Source organism: Anas acuta, chromosome 5 (genome assembly GCF_963932015.1).
Source record: "Anas acuta chromosome 5, bAnaAcu1.1, whole genome shotgun sequence".
Classification (NCBI taxonomy): domain Eukaryota; kingdom Metazoa; phylum Chordata; class Aves; order Anseriformes; family Anatidae; genus Anas; species Anas acuta.
In genome coordinates, this window is record NC_088983.1 from 17,950,731 (window position 1) to 17,969,025 (window position 18,295).

The 18,295-nt window shown below is 48.6% G+C and overlaps 1 protein-coding gene across 6 annotated transcripts in view; it reads left to right on the forward strand.

The window, feature by feature from the left end:
• The first annotated feature begins 10,958 nt into the window (after positions 1-10,958).
• Positions 10,959-18,295, forward strand: part of FOXN3 (forkhead box N3) — a 196,209-nt gene continuing 188,872 nt past the window's right edge. For 3 of the 6 annotated variants that reach the window (XM_068682978.1, XM_068682980.1, XM_068682983.1), the window contains exon 1: positions 10,959-11,117. The gene's annotated coding sequence lies outside the window, so the exon portion shown is untranslated. The remainder of the gene's footprint in view (positions 11,118-18,295) is intronic. The other 3 variants (XM_068682981.1, XM_068682982.1, XM_068682984.1) reach the window with 1 other exon arrangement.

Genomic DNA, 18,295 nt, shown 5'->3' on the forward strand with positions numbered 1-18,295 from the left:
GCAGCACGTTTTGTGTGAGTTCCTTCCTGATTTACTATGATTCACATTGATAGACTTCTAGTCTGTGACACTGCCATCACAAATGATAATTTATAACAGCTTTAGCTCTGCTCTTTCAGCACTGGTTTTCAAGGACTAGAGCCAAGAGCTATTCACCAGAAGTAAATCTGGGAGGAAGTTCACTTACTATGAATATTAATTGATGTTTATATACTACTGTTTATTTTGTTATGTAGTGATTTAATTCAGAGTATTCAAAATAGTGTTGTATGGGTGAAGAGATTCAGTGGCCATGTGCTCAATTCATTTCAGAGATAAACCTGCTTCCATTCATTTTCTTTTATGATATAACCTGAAAACAAGCTTTAGTCAGTGCAGCAGAAAGGAGAGTGCACAAGCTGGTGACAAGTGGTGCTTCTCTGTTCTCTGTAATTATGCAATAAAGAGAAGATGTTCAGATTCACCTCCAAGCCCTTCCTCCGTGTTGCTCTTCCTATGTGCTAGAGTTAACCTCTTCACTTTGCTACTTTCTTTTTATTCAGGCTAATCGTCTCCTTGCAGAGGCACTAGTGGAAGTGATTGAGACGAAGGGGTGTCGCGTCATCTTGATGCTGAAGAGCATTTGTGGAAGGTGAGTGCATGACTTCCTAGCAGAGTGAAAGAAGAATACACAGTTTAAAAAAAATCATCTGTGAGAAATACAGGAATGGCCAGGTCATTACAGATTGCTGGCATGCCTGAATTTTTCATGTTGTAATATGTAAAAGTATTGTCATTTTGTACTTTGTAATCAAAAGCCTGCACTTTTGCTTATGATTCTTGCCAAACTTCAGTTTTATTAGGCTATATGCTCAAAAGGTGCTTCTCATCTCAAATCCACAAAACAAGTAACAACCCCACAGGAAGGCCCAGTAAGTCTCATTTTCTGGCATCAGCTCTTCCCTCCTTTAGGGTATAACCCCAAAGCCCAGAACTGCTTGTTGAAGGGGGCTGAGTATCAGAGCCAGTCAGGAGAGTCTGCTGGGTCCAAGCCCTCTTCGTAAGAGGGTGAGGTGGCCACGGTCCTCAGTCCCTTAGATGCCTCCTTCCCCCAGCCTGCCTGCAGAGCATAGCCCCTCCTCAGCCACCCCTTTGGCTTCTCAAAGGGCTGGTGCTGGTGGCTGTCCTCACCCTGTGGGCACACCAGCCTAGCAAGACCTTTCTGTACAATTTGCATGCATGGTATATGTCAGACAAGCCTTAAATAGTTTGCACCTACTTCAGTAAGTAGCTCAAAAGTGTAGCATACCACAGCAATGAAGAAAAACCCTTATTCCATTAAATTAGATGTTAGGCGTAATGTGAGCTGCATTCCTCCATTGTCTACACCCAAATTTCCTCAGTGAAGTCAGTAGGAGCTGGGCCTTTAGGGTTAAGGAAACAATTTGACCCATTTAGGTGGCACAGAACAGCCGCGGGTGGATTGCACAGACTTAGGAGCGAGCGGAGTGTTGCCCATTGTATTTACTATCATGTTTGTTGGGGGAGCTAAATTATTCTTACTAATTCTGCTAGCAGTGTAATACACTGTCTCAGTAATGGAAAGCATATGAAAGCAAGCAGATGGTGAGAGCAGAAAAAAATCCGAGCGTGTCCTGATAATGTAGTAAGCAAGTTCATTTTTTTGGCATTAGGCTTTCATAACCGAGGCATGGTGATAACAAGTACAGACACATTTTTAGAGCACAGTTCATCAAAAATTATAGCCAGTTTCATTGCAGGGCAATGGGAGATTACTTTCTGAGACTTCTATATAGATAAAAACTAGATGTGAATGTTGTTGAATTAGACCCATCATTTATTACTGCTAGCAGATGAGTGACAGAACAGATACTGGTCAGAGAGATTCCGTCACGGCTCCTGCGATTGCTCATATCGTTACAAACAGAGTCTTTCATCCATTATTTTGCAAATATGTAGCCACCCTGCATTCCAGAGAAACCACAGATACTTCGATACAGGGTGTAATCACAGTGGGCAGTATTGGAAATTCAAAATATTTTACTTTGCTTTAGAAGCATTCGGTCTCTGGTTTGGAGTTTTGGAGTTCAAGGTTATTTCTCCTTGGACACCTGTGTGTGTATCTGCAGCACGTGAGGATCCCAGCCCGACTGGCAGCCCCTCGCTTCTCCTCCCCACATCCCTATCGTGTGGAAGGCAGAGCATGGCCCCAGCAGGAGACACCCCGACTCGTTGAGCACATAAGAGAAAACAGAGCCAACCTTGACTCACTGCCTGAGCAAAGGGCCCTGAAACAGCTTCTGGGGAGGATGCAAACCAGCCAGATTACCACCAAATCACATTTGTTAAGTCTCTCAGGCCAAAACAAGGGCAGAAACGAGGCCAGATTTACTATTTTCACGATCTATCATTTTACAATCCTTCAGAGAAGGGGCACATTCATTTCTGTTATAACTTCCTTTTGAAGCAATGCAGTTGCACCTTTGTGTGACTTCAAACAGCTTCAGCCACTAATCGTGAGATGCGGCGGCAAGCAAGACCCTTCCTCCAGCTTCCAGGAGTTTGTTTCAGATGGAGTAAAGGAGGAGGAGCTGTGAAACGCACTGCTGCAGCGATGAGAGCAAATGCCAGTGTACAATCCAGGGAATAAACAGATCTGAGCAGGCTGATCTCTTCTGCAGGGAAGAGGGGTGAGGAGAGACAGCCCCATCTCTCATTAAAGCATGTAATTGGTTACAATGCTCTTTTTTCATCAGGCAGTAACACAGCATACTAAGTAATGCAAGTTTTTTTCAAATATTTCATATGCATCTGGTTCATTCCTGACTTCAAGAAACAAAGGCAAGAGAGCCTTTTTGATTGCTTGATCCCTCTGAGGACCCTGCTCTTGCTGCTTCCTGAGGAAAGTTGTCTCCCTTTATCTTTTTATAGTAATGGCTTGCTGATTTAACCTCCCAGGAGATAATGTTTTTTTTTTTTCTTCCCTATTGCTTTTAGTGTCTCTGGCAAGTGGTAGGTGGTAGCATTCAGGAGATTTCTTTGATGGCCCCGTGTCCTCTTTGTTTCATTACCCAGGCAGGACTTGGAGGAGGGAGGAAAAAGGATCGATGTCGTTTCTTGGCTCCCTGGGCTGTGCCACCAGCCTCACCAATGCCACCTCCCCTTGCAGGGGATGGGGGCAGGTGACCCAGGGCCACCCCTGCTGCCAGGGCAAAGCCTGAGCCTTTCTCCTGGCACAGTCTTGGGCACTGCCCCTCTGCAATCCACAAATCTCTCCTGCAGTGACACAAGACCTTTCTCCCAAATCGTTTAGGCTAAGGCCAGCGAGCCTGTTTTCAAAGCAAAGTGTTGCTCTGCCTGTGCAAATCTTAGTTTTTGCTTGATAATTCCTCCAGCAAGGAGGTTTAAATGCAGTGTCTGCATGCAACTGTTCTTTTCAGTGGTTTTTCTGTAATGAGCCATAACGTGTTGTGTCTTCGCACACCTCTGAACAAGGCTATGAACACATCAGAGGATTTTTCTAACAACTGGTGAGTCTGCCACTCCTCACAGCCAACACAAACCCTCCCGACTGATCAGCCTGGCTGCCCAGGGATGCCATCTCTACTTCTAGGGTCAGCAGAAAAACAAAAGGAAGGTGGGAGCTGCATCTGAATACTTTAAACAGCTAATTCTAGTGGCAACCAGTGGCACAACAGATGCTTCATGAACGGGTGAAGCATCTCAGAAGCATCTCAGGTGTGTTGGTGGAGACACAACGGTGTGGAGAGGAGGGAGTTTGAGCAAGAAGATGGAAACTGGACTCTCTGCTCCTCTGCATCTCTGGGCTCTGTGACGTGATTTGCTCAGTGTCTCACCATGCCAGCGTATCCATAGCGATGCTGAGAGACTTAATTCACAGTGAGCGAGTTACATCCACAGCAGCGCTGTGTGCCCCCCATACCTGTGTGTAGCTCGGTGCAGGAGCAGCTTTGTCCCCACGCTGTCCTGTACTCGAAAGGGGAGCACAGGGCAGTACCTTGTGGCCAAAGCCACAGCTGCGGCAGCACCTGGGGAAGTGTTGGGAGCGCTGCTGGCTCTTGCCAAGATGTGCTTGGGCAGACCAGGGTGCTCTCCTGGGGTCTGACCACCTGTGTGCTCCTGAAACATCCCTGCTGGAAATGACACAACCCTGTGGGTCAAAAAACCTTTCTGAAGAATAAGTTTTTAGCCTGGGTCTCCCACACCCAACGCTCATAACCTCACTGCTGGTTCACTTTCCAGTAGGGACAGACTATGTTACAGAGCCAGAATTTCTTGGGTAAATAAGTCCCAGCACCTGCTGGGTCCACAGGCTGCAACCTCCCACCTCCTCCAGCATTTGTATTTTCATCTGTGGGAAGTAGCAACATGGTGAAGAATTCCTTTTGCTTCAAATCTTTTATTATAGTGTTATCTTGCCTAGTCTAAATAATGGTCCCACTTGCTCATCAGAGTTATACTCTGCAGGGGAAAGTGCTGACAAATTTTGTTGTTCCCAGAGCATCCCCCCAGCACGGGGGGATATCTCTGTAACATGGAGTAGCTGTGTGGCTCTTGGTAGCATCAATCTGGATGGATATTAAATGAAAAGAAGAGGAAAAATTGGCCCTCCGTGTCCCAAGCTGGCCCACCACAGAGAAGGATCTAGGCTGTGACGCTCCTGCCCTGGCCGTGCCAGTTCTTACAGCAGGAAGCAGTTCACATCTCAGGCTCTATTTCGGTCCCAGCTGTGACTGGAAGAACTCCCCATGCCTGCTCTACCGTGTGCAGAACGTGGCAGGAATAAGATGAAAAGCAATAAATGTCTTTTTATCTTGATGGTCACTTAGTAATGGAAACCAGTAGCCACATCAATTATCACAAAGAGGCTAAATGACAACATGCTCTACGTCCTGTACAAATCAGCCAGGTCACTTCAGAGCCCGTGTCGGCTCCAGGTGGTTGGGCACTGCCAGTGTGGTCAGAGGGGCTGGCACGCAGCGGTTTGTCATCCTGGCACATCCCACCCTGACACCTCAAAGCGTTTCAGTCCTTCTCACTCAGTTACTCATTGTGCTGGGTAAGTCCTTTCCATAGGAATTTGCTTGTGTTTTCCTTTTCCACCTGCAAATGGGGAAGAAGGCTACTTGGCCACCTCTGAGAAGGGCTTGGGGAGCTCTGCAAGAACGGTGCTGTTACGGATCAGATGCCTGCAGCTGCAAGTGGCATCAGATTAGCTAGGGAAGGGCTGGCTCTGTCGCTGCAGCACTTGCTTGGGACCAGCTCCCAGGTGAATTGACACTCCACATGCAACTTGGTCCCTCTGTGCCTTCGTGCCTCTCCTGCACAATGGGGATGGTGGCGTTCCTTTGGTTACATGAGTGTTGAGAGGTAGCACGTTAATGGTACTGAGGCAATCACCATGCAAATACCCTGAAATAGCTGCAGCCACGGTGGTTTTTTCGTTTGTGTTCACTGACCTATTGAAGGAACTGAACTACGAGCACCACGACGGTAGTGAGAAATGCCTGGAGAGCCAGGGCAGCCCCAGATGTCCCCAGGTATCACTGAATGTCACGGGGTGCTGAGCCCAAACCTGGGCTTGAATGCAGACTGCACAGCTAATCCCTGCTTAACTCATGGTAGCCAGAACCTAAACATAAAATCCAGCCACTGAGTAGCCAGAAAACTAAATCTGGATTCAGTTCCTCATTTTGTAACTTGGGCCTAGGTCTTGAAATTACCCAGTTGTCAGCTGCAATCTACTCTGAAGCTGGAGATTTATTTCTACAGGAGGCAGGGAAACATATTATGTTGCCAAACTACTTCCAGTCTTTTCCAGAATTACAAGTCAGGGGATGGTGGGTAAGTCTTGTGATTCCGTGCTACAATCTAAACCAGATGGGCTACTCTCCCAGCATAAATATTTAAGCAAAAAAGCAAAAAAACTGGCAGAAAAAGGTCTGCTTTCTGATTAATCGCATTATTATGGCTTACATTATTTAATGAGATGCACATAAAGCTAGTTCACAAGATAGTTTGATCACCGGCTTTGATTCATCCCAATAAAATTTGGAATTTTTGTTTTCTCGGGGATAATGAGGTAACCATAGAATAATAAAGTGGTCGTGCTTATTAGAAACAGAAAACAGCCTGCAGAAGTAAAGCCCCTCCTGGTAAAGCTCATATTAAATTAATCCAAATATACAAATAATTAAACGTGATCGAGCAAAACCATGTTACTGATGCCAGCCCAGGTGAGATTAACAGAACAGAGCACAGACTCTGGCAAGTGAGAAAGGGGAGGATGAGGAGGAAATCTGTGGCCAAGTTTCTTGGTCCCTATCAAGGCAGAACTGCCAAGAGTCTGATCCTCTCACTGCACAGCACTGAAGTCCTGTTGCTTGTGTCAAGCTTTTGGGCTGAGAATTTTGAGGTTTCCTTTTGGGGGAAAAAACAAGGTAAAGATACAAAACCCTACAGATGTCTTCAAAGAGGCAGGGCAGTGAGGGAGCACATGCGCATGGGTGGGACAGGAGTTGTTAATGGTGATGTGAGGGAGGGTTTACCTGCACCAAGCCTAGAGACTCCTCAGGCTGAATGTCTGCTGGCTCTTCCTGTGCCTTCATGCATGTGCTGACCTTCCTGGGCTGCAGCAGCCCAGAGCTGCCAGTGTGGATTTGGGGACAGTGTGTTCAGAGGGGGAGGGCACAGGCAGATGATTGCCCTAGCAGACTGGGATGCTCCGTACTTTTAATTAATTTCTGTGCTAAATAAACTAGATTTGCTTTAAAAAAAAAAAAAAAAAAAAAAACGGGGAGCAAAATTCTTACCCCCAAGAGACGCAGGAAAGCATATCTGCATGGGGGCAGCCTGAGAAGGACAGGGAGCTGTAGGATGCGGGGGTAGAGGGGACAGGCTGGGGAGCAGGTACTGATGTGAATGAGGCAGGAGACTGAGCATCCCTTTGCCTCAGGCTACACCTAGAATAGCTAGAAAAACTGCCTGCATCTTACTGGTTGCACCCAAAATAATGCCTGTAACTATTGTGTACACCTTAGGATGTTAAAAGAACAGAAAGGAAAAAGAGAGCTGGTTTTACAAAACATCACAGACTACCATGCTTCCCAGTGATCCTCTCAGACAGGCACATCGGACTAAGTTTGGCAGTACCAGAATAGCTTTATGAATGTTTTCTTGTAGTTTTATGTTATTCTAAAATCTGCCTCGGTCACCGCTGAGTAGTCATCAGTCTTCTTCCCTCTGGCAGTAAAGCGCATGCTGTCTTGGATCCGAGTTCCATGAGGTTAAGAGAAATCCTTCTGCTTATTTTTTGCTTTCAGTCTTTCAGTATTTCTGCCACTGAAGATCCTCTTCTACAGCCTAAAGTCGAAAAATCTTTGTGGCAGATTTGGCATTGCCTGTAATAATTTATGAATGTGATGTGTTGACATGTTTACTGTGTGCATGCGTTGAGCTACTTCAATAGCTGGATTGTCAAGCAGTGTACCCAGGAGAGAGAAGCTGAATCCAGGCGCGCATTTTTGAGGAAACACTTTGGAAATGAAGCAAGTGCCCTTCACTGTGACATTTTGGCTGGGCCCTGCTGGGCTCGCAGGAGATTTCTCTGGGAGGAAGGGGGTGCCTGCAAAGGAAGACACGAAAGGCCCCATGAATTTATAGAGAACTGTTTAAATGGAGGCTTTGGAGAACAAGAACCCAAAAGGGATTGAGAGAGCTCAGATCTGCAGATGGCTAATTCTGTAGATGTTGAAAAGGGTGCAAGATAAAGTGGATGTGACTTTTTTTTTTTTTTTAACCAATATGCTTTATTTCAGTGGTTAAAAGGCTCTTCTGTTTTACCAGTGTTGTTTGGGTCACACAGGAAGGATGAAGGTCTCTGTTCGCATGTACATGCGAGCTTGGAGAATGCACCAGGTACGTGGGCTGGAGCTTGCTGTGAGCGTGCCAGAACCATGTTATCCCATCTGTGGAAAGGTAAAAACTCAAGGCCTGACACAAGCAGAGGGTAAGTCAGAAAGACCACTGACAGCCAGAGATACAGCAGTAACCATAACAACACCATCATCTTTCTTGTAAGTCCTAGCACGTAATTCTGCTAATGACTTTTATTAAACATTTAAGCCTTAGCCTTCAAGTGATTCATATTTGTTACAAAAAAACCGTCCCATTAACACAAAGTACAAGCTGAAACAAAGTTAATGAGCCCTAATACTTGCAGGATAATTCAAAGTTTAAGGGTGATATTAACAAAAATAAAATAAGGAAGAGCAGAAGAAATCCAGTTTCATTGTCCACCAGAGAACCTGAGTCTTATCCTTTTGGTTCATAAAACCAAGTCTATTGCTCAAGTGACTCTTATGCTGTTATTAAAGTCGTACGAGAGCACATAGATGTGCATAATTAAGTACCCCTGTGAGGCCATAAACAGTCTGCCTGGCTGTCCATGGGGAATGCGAGTGGGACTTGATTCATAAGCATGAAAGAGGGGATGTCATTACTGTAATCCCCCTGTATTTCACGGCGTTGTCCAGGGCTCGGGCCCATGTGGTGGAGTGGTCAGGCACAAAGCCCTACCAACAGGGGCCAGCTGTGCTCTGTGCGTCTGAGAGGCAATAGGGAAATGACCTGGGTCTGCCTATGTGAGTATTTGTCCTATGAAAATCTTCAGTGGAACCCAAGTCAGGCAGCCCAACAACTGAGGCACTACAAAAAGTCATTAAGTGTGTCTGAAAATGCAGTATATTTTTATTTGTCTCCTGGTTTCGCAATCAGATACTAATGGCAAATGGGTAGATGGAATAAAAGTCACTGACATCTCCCTACCCTTGAAAACAAATGGTGTGGCTAAAACACTGCTGTTTTTATCTTTGCTTCCAAGCGAAGAGACTAAACATGCTCCAGAAACAAAAAGGGTAAGCAGCACAGCTATAACATGCCGCATAGAAAGTGACGAGTGAGCATTTGTATGGTGACCAATTTCCTCCCGCAGTTATGTTCATTTTAATGTGGCTCCCATGAAGCACGATACCTGGCCTCTTTGCTCCCCAGCCAGCCTGGTCTCAGCAAACAACTTTGGAAGTGCAAAAAGGGAATGGGAAAGCACGTACTGCAATGGAGCCAAGGGCTGGGCAAGCACGGGACCACTGTGTGCATCTCCTGCAACAGCTCCTTGTATTGCTCCTTGGTAAATAACCTCCTGGTGCTACAGCACCATGTAGGAGATGTTCCCAAGAGGGGTCCCTGCGGCAAAGCACCCCGACACCGGAATGTTTTTCTTGGGGTGGGAGAGGAGACCCCTGTGCTCTGCATGCCAGAGGCCAGGAATAACCCAGCAGCTGCCAGCTGGGGAGCCCGGGTTTGCAGGCTCTCCAGGAGAACAAGGCTTAATGAAAAACACGAAGGAGAATTAGATGAAATGGGCTGACTTGGACATGGGAAAACGTTCTGCAACATAAATCATAAATTCTCCCCCGTTTGGAGAGAGGTAAGAATTTCATCTTCATTAATTTCATCTGGCAGATACAGATAACAAAGCAGCCCTCTGTATGGGAGAGTGAACATCGCTAAGGCTGATGCAAAGAGACAAGATGCACTTGGAGACAGGAAAAATACGTTGCTGAGAAAGTTTCCACTATTAATATTTTTCCCTTGCAAATGTGGGTCTTCTAAAACACTCTTTTTCTTTAGGAAGGATCCAAATGAAGAGGAGGTGGGAAGCAGAGTTACAAAGCACCTAAGAAAGCCTCAAATACACGAGTGGGAGGAAGGAGGAAGAAATGAAGGAATAATGAAGCTTGCATCACTGGGAGCAAACAGAGGAAGGGAAATGCACATACTTGTGGCTAAATTCTGCAGGAACTTAGGCTGAGGTTTAAAGCTGCTGCGGTTAGCACAGATACAGGCGCAGAGCAATTCAGACGACCTGATCAAAGGACAAAGAAACGCTGCTGCTGCTTTCATTAGGAAAATTACCTGGCTTGGAGTTAATGGGTATGTACAGGAAAAAGTGCTTTCTTTATAGCGTTGACACGGAGTAGACCTGTGAAGGGTAATCAGCACCTGCAGTGCCTACAATGACTGTGATTTGGGGATTCCTTGAGTGGGGCCAGGACTTTGCCATTCACGGAGGCTCCCGTTGGCATCCGTGGGATTCCCAGATGTGGCGATACTGCAAACAGATAATTACACTTTCACAAGCAATTCGCAGACGCCTTGTTACTGACGTGGTGCCCAGGGCCCCCTGCATTAGGCATGCTGACAGCTGAGCCAAAACGCTCCGCTCCCACCTCTCGGGGTGGTTTCATTAGGACTACACCGGGTGTTTCTACACAGTGAGCATCGCCAGCAGCCACCATGCCGACGGCTGCCTACCTGGGCTAGGAGCAAAGCCTGGAAAAACAGAGCTGTGAACTTTGCCTGGGGGCCCCCAGGGCTGTGTACACCCCATGGGACAAACCCAGTCTGTCTGCAGTGAAGAGTGAGTTTCGGGGAAGCAGCCGAGGTCACGGCCTTCTGCACAGACACAGGGGCACCAGGGACACAGCCGGGACCCCCAGAGGCGGGGGTGCAGAGCACACTGTGTCTGGGTGGTTTTTGTGATTTTCACGAGCAGAAGGGCTGGGCTGCTCCTTTCAACATCCACCTGGAGAGCCAGAAAAAGGGGCAGCGGAGCCATCCTTCTGTTCCCACCACAACCACACGCACACAAAAATCCACTTTTTTTTTTTTTTCCCAAATCTGATCACCGAGGATTCCCGAGTTACAACTCTCCGCATCCTCCTGACCTCCAAAGGTCGCCCTGGGCCTTCTCCACCTCCCTCCAGCACAGCACCGTCCCCGGGCCCCCCTGGCTGCACGGCGGGCAGGGAGGCGGTGTCGGGGCGGTGTCGGGGCGGTGCCGGGGCGGTACCGGGGCGGTGCCGGTGCCGGGGCGGGCCCGTGGCCCGGCGGGCGGCCGGAGGGGGCGGCGCGGGCTGCGGCTGCCTCCCGCCGGGGGCGCGGAGCGGGGCGGCCGCGGGGAGCTCCCACCGCACCGCACCGCACCCAGCGCACCCACCCAGCGCACCCAGCCGCCGAGGGAGCGAGGCGCGGAGGTAACGGCGCTGTCGATCCGCGCGGTCCTCGGGTACTGCGCGGCGCTGCCCCGGCCAAACTTTTGGGGCCGCTCAGCCCCGGCCCGGCCTCGCGGGGTCCCCCCCTCAGCGCCTCCCGGGGCTCCCGGCGCGGCCCCGCGGCCGGACAAGGGCACCGCCGGCGGGGCTGCCCCGGCCGCGCTGCCGGGAAGGCGCCCGCAGCCTGCGGCCGCTCCGCTCGCGTTCCGGGGCTGGCTCCCGGCTCCCGGCTCGGCGGCGCTGAGCGGCGGGGGCACGGCGGGGCGAGGGGGCGCTCGGTGCCTGCTGCTCGAGCCGGGGGGGGTGAGGTCGTGGTGTTCCCCGGGCTGGATGTTGCACAAAACCGTGGAAATGAGTTTGTTTGGTTCCAAAATGTGTATGTGTGTGTGTATCCGTAGTACAAAAACGGGCAAACCGTGGAAATGAGTTTGTCTGGTACCTATATATATATATATATATGCGTGTATATCCATAACACAAAAATGGGCAAACCGTGGAAATGAGTTTGTTTGGTACCTATATATATGTGTGTGTGTGTGTGTGTGTGTGTATCCATAACACACACAAAAATGAGCAAACCATGAAAATGAGTTTGTTTGATACAAAAAATATAAATATATATCCATAACACGCAAGAATGATCAAACCATGAAAAAGAGTTTGTTTGATACCGTGTATATATATATATATATGTATATATATCCATAACACACAAAACCATGCAAACCACGAAAACGAGTTTGTGCAGTACCAAAATGTATTTATACACGTATACCCATAACACTGCACAGTGGAATGAGTCCGTGCACTATTCAGTTCTGCCCGTCCGCCCCCCAAGCAGGCTGTGGGTGCAGTAGTGGGGTGGCAGGAGCCCCACTGTGCCCGGTGCCAAGCGGAGGCCAGCGCCCAGCGGTCTCGGTGAGGGCGTGAGGCCGCCCGGCTGTGGGGCAGCTCTGGTAGGAGAGGGACTGTCCCAGGAGTGCAACATCTATAAACACTTTTCTGATTGGTTTAAAAATTTAGACACAGGAAGCGGATGGTATCTAATAACAGACAAGTGGAGACACTGTTGTCATGGAAACTGAGAAGACTTCCCCCCCCCCCTCCGTTTATTTAAAAAAAAAAAAAAAAAGTCTGCATATCATCAGAAATGCCTGCAGAACGTGTTGGCTTCTGGTGCCTTTCCCACAGCATCTGTTGAAACCTGAGAACGTGCCTGTCAAACCAAGGTCACTCGCAGTAAAACTGTGCCGCCTCCACGGCTCCTCTCCTGCTCTGCTGTCCTCCCGGCCGGCCTGGGCTCCCACCGGAGGACGAGTGGAGGCTGGGGAGGCAGCGGGTGCTGGCCTCACTCCTCCATCCTGTGGTGCCTCCTGGGACTCGGGAGGGATGGCTGGGGCTGGTGGTCTGCCTTTGTTCCTCCTCTACACAAAACTATACTCGAGCAAAGTGGTGTGAACTTGAGTGTTGAGGCCTCAACCCCAGCCTCACCCGGGGAAAAAATGGGAGTCAAATGGGTGTGGGAAACGTTGTGTGATGGTTTTTAATAAAAGTCACCGCTTGGTTGTCGAGTGCTGTTTGGGGATGAAACCAGAGAGAGGAGAACACAATGTACTTCATTATTGATGAATGCAACGTGAGAAAACAGGGCTGAAGTTTTACTTTGCCGGACTACTGAAAGTTTGTTGGGTGTGAGAGGAGAGTGGTTTTGCTCTTAGAGGAGTAGAGAAGGGTTTGTCAGGGAACTTGCAAGAAGGGCTTCAATGCTTTTACTTATTTTCTTGGGTAGCAGACATTGATCTCAGATGTTTTTGATCATTTTTGAGAACTGAGTATCCGCTGCGTTTTCTTGAAGCATTTCATTTTCTTGCCCTCTAATCATCATTTTGCAGTGACCAAGCTGAGAGAAGCACCGAGCATGTCACCGCTGTGCTGGTTGCCACTTAGGAGCCTTCAGGGACTGCTTCCACCTTCGGTGTCCCTTGGCTTGCATGTCCCACTCTTTGCATTGCCATTTCTTGAGAGCGCCAGCGGCAGCTGTTCAGGCTGGATGGTGTGGGGCTGAGCCCCCAGGTGCAGGCAAGGGGCTCAGCACCCTCCCCTTGCACCATGCACACGGTGCTGGTGGTCGTGTGTTGCCTTTTGTCCTGCTCGCCTCTCATCATCCAGGTGCTGCCTCCAGTTGTTTTGGAGTGCAAGCAGAGAAAGTTTGGCTTCGGAGCGAAAGTGTGCTTGCTTCTAGAAAAGAATTTCCTGTTGTCGGGAGCACCCTTATCTGCAGGAAGGTTTGCCGGCAGGAAGCGTGTTGGTTGCTTGTTTTTACAAAGCGAAGGAAACGGACTGGATTAGGTACTTTCTAGATTTACCCTTCGTGGTCCTTGGGGTCTCGGCTGCCGTGTTTGTCTCTGGTGGTTTTGGTTTGTAAAAGTTTTGTGATGCCAGCTGTTCCCGAGTGAGATGCAAGAAGTAAAATTCTTGTGTTGTCCTGCCTCTTTTTCCTGCTGTTGTTTAACACAAACAAACAGAACAAACCGAGAAGCTCTTTGGGCCGCATTTTCAAATCTATGCAATTTGCACCTTATGCCTTTTGAGCCTAATTAATGATTTGAATATTCAGTGAGGATGCTCAACAGATGTTTGTTTGTTGTTTTTTTTCCCCTTAAAAAGAAAGATCAGAAGTACACCAGTTATTTTACTGGTAGGAACACTCCTTACGCTTCCAAACTGCTTTTCATCCTGGATCATAAATCACCTCCCCGAAGTCCATTTCTTTGACATCCGCAGAAATTCAGTGAGCGTAGGAAACCGAAAGGTAGCATTTCACATGGGCAGCCCAACGTTACAGGGCAGGGCTGGCAGTCAAATTAATTGCCCCTAGATTAGCTGTTGCTAATGGATTAAAACTATGAAAATCAGCTGCTTTTCACAAGTGTGCTGAGGCTGGTGTGCCCATGTGGAACGCGTGGATTTGGGGCTGGGAATTTCGACGGTGGTCCCAGAAATGTCAGTCCATGCTGGTCCCGTCCAACTCGATGTGGCTTGCAGGATGGGACGTGGCTGTGGGTGAAGGTCCAGGCGAACGGCAGGGGCTGAGGTTTGGTTCATTGTGTTCCTGCAGGCAGGGAGATTCAGAGAAATAAACAGTATTTCTCAGCTGTCAGCTAACAACAGAGTATTTATGGCGTTAGACTGAACTTTCGTAGAGGTTTTTGAGGGGGGAAGCATGGAACAGTTGCATAAACTTGTAAGAGACTGCCTGGCTCGCTTGACGTAGTGATTTTTGGCATAGGGAATGTCCTGGAACTAGGAGTCGTTGCTGGCAGAAGAGGCAGCCAGGGCTGAGGGCTCTCCAGAAGCCGAAACTGGGCTGGAATGGGACCGTCCTGGCTGATACTGGAATTTGCCAGTTCGTGACTTGAGACGTAACGCAGCACAGCACGGCTTTGGCCACAGTTCTGAAATATGTCTGATGAAACCGCGCTTGGCTTGTTACCTGCTCTTGTAGCCAAGCCAAAGTCAAACTGCAGCAGAAATCATAATAAAAAAGGAATCCAACAAAACAGCGTTTTGTTTAAATGTAAAAATTATGGCTGTGTTTTTTTCAGAAGTGATCAGCTGATTCTGGGAAACCAGCGTGGAGCTCTGGAAGGAGAGACAGTGTTCAGAGAGTGGCTCTTCTGTGGGCCTTGGAAGTCCTCCTCCACTTGTGGTGCCAGAAGTCCAGCTGTCGGGGGTCCAGGGCAGCTCAGACCCTTCCTCCCTTCCCTGCCAGCTTCAGGTGCCTTTGTCAGTGTTGAGACTTCTGCTTCTGGCTGAAGTTAGCTGTCTAGCCCGAGGTTGGCACCTTTGGCTTCCTGGGCAGCCCATGAAGGAGCGAGGCTGCCTGTGGGTGGGCATAAAGCAGCAGGATAGCCCCGCTCTGGAGGGACCTGCTGATGGGTATGGGCGATGGATAAAGCTCACTGAGGATTTTTAGTGGTTAAAGTTGTGTTGGTCTACCCTGGTGTTAGTTAGCCCAGCTGCTCAGCTGCTGATGAACACTTTCTTGCCGATGGTCAGGTTTTCTCCACTTCTGTGTCCTGCCGTGGTGGAGACACCATAGTGCTCAAGGATGGTCCCTAACAGGGGTTGCTGCTCTCTTGTATTTGTTTTTTATTTTTTTCCTGAGCAAAAGGCTCACTTTTTATGAGTGCTTGTGATCAGGTAGCAGGAACAGTCCTCTGAGCTTCAACTGAGATGCTCGATGAGCAGCAGTAGGCTGGTAAGCCCTGGCAAGCCTGTTAGAGACAGATGATGGCCAGGTCTTTGGGATGTATTTGCACCTCATCTGCTTTGTAAATAAGAGGCAACAACAGCTTTTTTTCCTTCCCACCATCCCCAAATTACCTCACAAAATGTCTGATGTGTGTTTTGCCGTGTGGGCCCTGGGATTCCCCACGGTGGGAATGCATCTGGTGTGGTGTGGCCCCCTGCCTCCTTGACGTGGGTGATGTGTTGTACCACAAAGGGCTGAATGGGTGGAAAGCACACCTGTAGCACTTTGGATTAATTGGTGAAAAGGGATATTGGCAAGCTGCATTTTTCTAGTCCTTTACTGGTATGGTGCTTCAGTTTGTCTCGGGGAGGACCGGAGGTGATGGTGCTTTCGGCCTTCAGCATCTCTCTACAGCAACCTCCTTCAGCCTGACTTTGACAAGTGCAGCTGTGCTTCTCCTGGGCTGCTCTAGAAAAGGTCGCTTTCCTGGCATCTTCCCTGTGCCAGCACCTCTGTCTCTATCACACTGAGCAGCCTCTCAAAGCTTGCTCTTGTTTCCTCTCAAATTATACACAGCCACTGCTAATCAAAGGAGGAGGCCAGTCTCCGTAGCCCTCTTGAGATTTTACAACAATCAATTTGCTTTATTCTGTCTGTCATTCCTGAGAGGAGTTTGGCCCAGATGTGGGCGAAAGCATCGTCCTGTGCTCTTTCAGACCTCTCCCTAAAACTTGCCTATTCCCCGATCTCTGCAGGAACTGGACAGGCTGGGGGTGAAACTTCAGCCCCTTGTCCTGGATGATATTTTGTCGCTTGTTCTTGTTATCTTGCTGCCTGTAGTTGGGTGGCCTCTTTGCTAGAGCTGGGCTTTCTGACCATGGCTCTGCGCTTCTGGTCTGGTTTCTCCCTTGGGCTTGGTAGAGAGGCTGCCATTTCCCAGATGAAGCCAGTGCTCGGCACAGTGGGCACATGCTGGTGCCCAGGCCTGAGCCTTCCTGCAGCTCCTGCATGGCGCCGCTCCCCGTGGTGGGACCCTCAAGGCAGCTGTGTGGTGGCTGCCTGGGCTTGCTCTGAGTAGGAGCAGAGGTGTGAGAGGGGTCACTGAAGATGGGAGAGAGCTGAAGTTTAACCCAGAACTGGGTTAAATCTCACTGTACCCCCAAATCCATCTTTTTTTATCTGGGTCTTACAGTAGATCATTTGCAGCAGCTGCCAATAAATATGCTAATTTTAACAGCAGATTTTCTAAAGCTTTTTGTTGTTGTTGTTGTTGGAGGTAGAGAAAGGGATCCAAATGTTTTGATCCTATTTTTATCATTATCTTCACTGGGTTTTTCTCACTCTGCGCTTTGCTGAGAGGAACAAAATTTTAATAATTCACTAATACACTTTCACTTCATTAACATTTCATCATTCTGGCATTGTGCATGGGGCGAACTCTCTTGTATTCTCATTAAGGCCCTGATCTTGCCTCCGTAGTCTCACATCCCTCCAGGTGTATAAAAGCCCAAACACAGGTACTATTCTGACTTTTGGAAAGTTTGCTTGTTTGTTTTCTTAATAGATTTTGAACTAAACAAAGTATGCAAGTTGTTTATTTGTTTGTTTTGTTCCCCACAAAATGGAGGCCTACATACAAAGATAATGATGTTTAGGTGGAGCTGCTGGGTGCCAAGCCTCCAGCCATTGCAGAACTCACTGGTGTGGCCTGGGGAATGTAAAAACATTGGGCCTTGCTGTGGTATCATCCGCATCATACACAGTGTTGTGTATGGTTTAAGTGAGATTTATACTGATATTAAAATGCTCATGAAAATTCTGGGTACCTTCACTGGGATAGCGCAGTGTTTGATAAGGAAAGGACACAAATAACTCTTTACACATCTCATAATCACAAACGGGTGTTGAAGCATGTCAGTTTGCAGGTGCATGCCTGTGTTGTGTTAGACAGTTGCTTTTTAATTGTGCCCAAATCTGAAATTGGCTGTTGAGCTCTGTGGCAACGTTCCCCCCACCCTCCCCCTTTTTTTTTCTTTAGCATAAAATAAACCTCTGAATCAGTGCCTCATTTATTACTGATGATTAAATACTGTTAGCACACCAATGTGCCAGGGGAGGTTTGGATTGGAAATCAGGAGGAATTTCTTCATGGAGAGGCTGGTCAAGCATTGGAATGGGCTGCCCAGGGAGGTGGTGGGGTCCCCATCTCTGGAGGTATTCAAGAGATGTGTGGACGTGGCACTAAGGGACATGGTTTAGTGATGGGGTTTGGTAGGTCAGGTGAGTGATTGGACGATGATCTGGATGGTGTTTTTTGACCTGGGTGATTCTGTGATTCTGCATTATGGCAGGCATATTCAGAAGCTCAGCATAGCTGGAGGGTGGGCAGTGCATAGGTATGGGAGGCTCAAGAGTGGCAAGAAAACTTCTGAGTTGTGGGTGGTGGAGAGCGAAGGGGTGGTTAGGAGCTTCAGGAGTGCGTGTGTCAGAGTGCAGCTGTTGGGGACCAGGAGACGAGAGAGCACAGTTATAAACACGGGAGGCGCTGAGGGGCCTGGCTGAGGGTTTTCATTTGTCCAACAGTATATTTACTTACAGAAGCAGCAGGGCAGAAACTCATCTCTTATAAATTGGTACGATGCTGTTGAGGTGAGTGGGATTACTTGGGTTTACAGCCACTGAAGGTCTGTGCAGAGGTGTCACAAGAAGAGGGAGGACGTGAAGCAGGGGGAGCTGGAATGCCTTGTAGGCCTGAGCAACAGCGAGGGGGGAGTTGGTTCAGGCCGTGAAGGGAGGCAGGCTGGCGGCAGGTCCAGTGCTGCTATATCGGGTCTGATCTGACGGCGAGACGCCCAGCCAAGAGCTGTCAGCAGGGCAGGCTGAGAGATGGGCTTGGCTGGAGCCG